Source organism: Coffea arabica, chromosome 7c (genome assembly GCF_036785885.1).
Source record: "Coffea arabica cultivar ET-39 chromosome 7c, Coffea Arabica ET-39 HiFi, whole genome shotgun sequence".
Taxonomy (NCBI): Eukaryota; Viridiplantae; Streptophyta; class Magnoliopsida; order Gentianales; family Rubiaceae; genus Coffea; species Coffea arabica.
The window spans coordinates 29654061-29656832 of NC_092322.1; the positions used below are offsets into that span (position 1 = coordinate 29654061).

Consider the following 2772-nt stretch of genomic DNA (forward strand, 5'->3'; position numbering starts at 1 on the left):
GCCGAATTTTTCCGTACTTTTCGCACTAGTGGGTCCCACGTCCAAAATATATTCTTAATTTTCTAAAAACTCACCAATACTAGAAAAATCATTTTAAAACTATAATTGCTCATAAAATTCACTAAGAAAATATTTCTAAGCCAGAAAATGCAGAAAACATGCAATTAAGGGGAAATAAACCCTAGGAAAATAATTAGGGTTTTACGGGTTCTCACAGAGAGATTTGGTGACTTTGTTATACTTTACTATTTGAGGTGCCGTGACATTTTTATTGTTTTGAAGCCATTTTTCTTTCATTTGGATATCATTCAAAGGGGGCGCTATAATTTCTTTTATCCCTTTTTGTGTCTCTCCTATGTGATCCAGCGTGCTAAGTGAAATATATGTCTACTTTGCTTTCCTAGCCTTTCTTTAATTTCTTTTATTTATGTCATTTACTTTTGCTTTTTATTTAAGTTATTCTTTATAGGGGTATGTGTACACCTCTTGGCTTGTAATAGTTAGGGATTTAATTATTTTATTCCTTTTCCCCCTTTTAGATTGTAGTAGGGTCTCCCTAATGTAATAGATAGGGCTTGGAGGAGCATTCAATGAAGACCTATCGAAGTCATGTGCCTAGCTAGTAAATGTAATAGTTAGGGTTTTAATTGTCTTATGTGTCTTGCATGCTTAGTTACTACGTGTTAATTTGCTTTGTTAGGGCCTTGCATCTAGTCGAACATGCTAAATGTTATGTGCTATGTGTTTATAAGTGTTTGGCATGTCTACTCGCTTTCCATAGCCTGAATGAATGTGATGGATGAATGTACGTTTCCACTAGTCCAACGCTAGTCGGAATTCAGAATGAGCTACTCCAACGCTAGACCCTTAGGGATTTCCCCTCGTTAGTACATATTTGCGTGTTCATTACATGTCATGCATTTTTCTTAGTTAATCATTTGGCATGCTCCTCGAACCCCTTTTCCCTCCATTTTAGGATTTTTGCATTTCATGCTAGTTATAGGGTTCATTTGCTTGAGAGTCCCCTTAAATATGGGATATAGACGAGTGTGGCTTTTTCTAAACCTTAGCACGCTTGTATTCTGTGACAGCCCCACTTTCCCCTAGGGCGAACCAAAGGGGTTAGCGGACTGCCTGCCCAGCTCTCGCCAGGACTAACGATACAGACTAGAACTATCTATAGCGATCCGGAACTTACAAACGAGCGTAAACAGGTCAAAATGGTAAAATAACCCAAAATAAAAAAAATGAAATCCGGAGTCGGCCATGAATAGTAACCGACCCGTCAGAACCCAACCGAAATAGCTAACAACCATTCACATCTGAACTTTAGCGTTTACAAATCAAAATGACATACAAAAATTTTCAAAAGTTAATATATACACATGGTTTGCCAAATCAAAAGAGAAAACGCCCCCAAAAGTACACTTAGGGTTTTAAAACAGTGAGCTATACAAAAGATATGTCCAACTAGCTCAGTTCGGCAACCGATTATCAAATCCAGACCAAAAGTGTTTATTTTCCTGTAAGGAAAACAAAAGGAACAGAAAGGGGTGAGCTTGCGCTAAATGAGGTACCAAACAGATAGCATTAAAATCATGGCATTTCACGTTTAGCAAATCAAGTACACATGCCAGATATAAAGCAAAGGAACCAATGATTCAAATCAGAAGGATACGGGTGGCTCTCAGGAGCCAAGTTTCCAGCGCAGTACTTGATCTAAACCGGTTGACTCTCCCTCAACGTATAAAGAACCAACGCGTCCGTAGATCCCCCTTTACACCGAATTCCGTCCACCAAACACCCCTTTACCGGGCCCGCTCAGCGTAACCGAACAGAAATGGTAATACTCGAGTATACCTGGAATCAAGGGTCTCAATACCCAAAATCCCCGAACAGACTACCGTGGTTCGTTATCTAATCGTCCAGGCCCTTGCCGGCCCGACTCGAATAACTTAGCCACAGGATTGAGCTCATAGGTCATAGAAATCCGAACAGATGCAGACATAGATAACAGATTCAAATTTTGCATAGTAAATTGGCATATGATCAGACTAGAGAACGAGTGTGATAAAGTACACCCTCATCTCGAACAAATAAACAGATTGCAGAGCAAAATCAAGTTAAACAACAATGAAGGGGAGTGGTACACTCACCGATTCAACTTCAAAAAGTTTCACTTCAGATTGGCCTTAATCGCCAAGAAACCCTAAAATAATCAAAATAAACCAATTGAAGGTTTTACTTCCAGAATCGAGTAAACAGAATGCACATGTGAGGCTCGACTACACGTCGTACGCCTTGCCAAATAAATACTAATGCAAGGGTGCAAAACATGATTTTCTTTGAAACGAAAAGGTAGCATGAAGACCTAGGCGCAAACAACCCAAAAGCCTTTCATTCTACCAAAAGGCAAACCTAACTTAAAGGAACCAAACGGCCTAGAAAATCGGGCAGCACTTCCCCTAAATCTCTTACTTTTCCAGCCATTAAGGCTACATTCTATCCTCAAATCAGTCCCAACATCTCACACAAAATTCATCTCATTTCCCAAAAGCCGTTCACTAGGCTCAAAGTGGTACAAGTACAAAAATTAACTAGGAAACAACCGAAATGAAAGCAAGCCCTAAAAGAGACTCGATAACGAGTCATAAACCAATGCCAACCACAACCCGAATAAGGTTTCATATGCATATATAAGCATCATAGGTAACCAGAAATTAAGAAATGGCTTTAACTTAGGCCTTAACAAAAAAACGTATTTGACCTCAT

At 39.2% G+C, this 2772-nt stretch overlaps 1 long non-coding RNA gene across 1 annotated transcript; it reads right to left on the bottom strand.

The window, feature by feature from the left end:
- Positions 1-1362: 1362 nt before the first annotated feature.
- On the bottom strand, positions 1363-2215 carry LOC140010309 (uncharacterized). The gene is made up of 2 exons (XR_011817596.1): positions 2157-2215; positions 1363-1523 (listed from the first exon to the last, which is right to left on the bottom strand). It is a non-coding gene; the product is annotated as an uncharacterized lncRNA (long non-coding RNA).
- Positions 2216-2772: the final 557 nt, after the last annotated feature.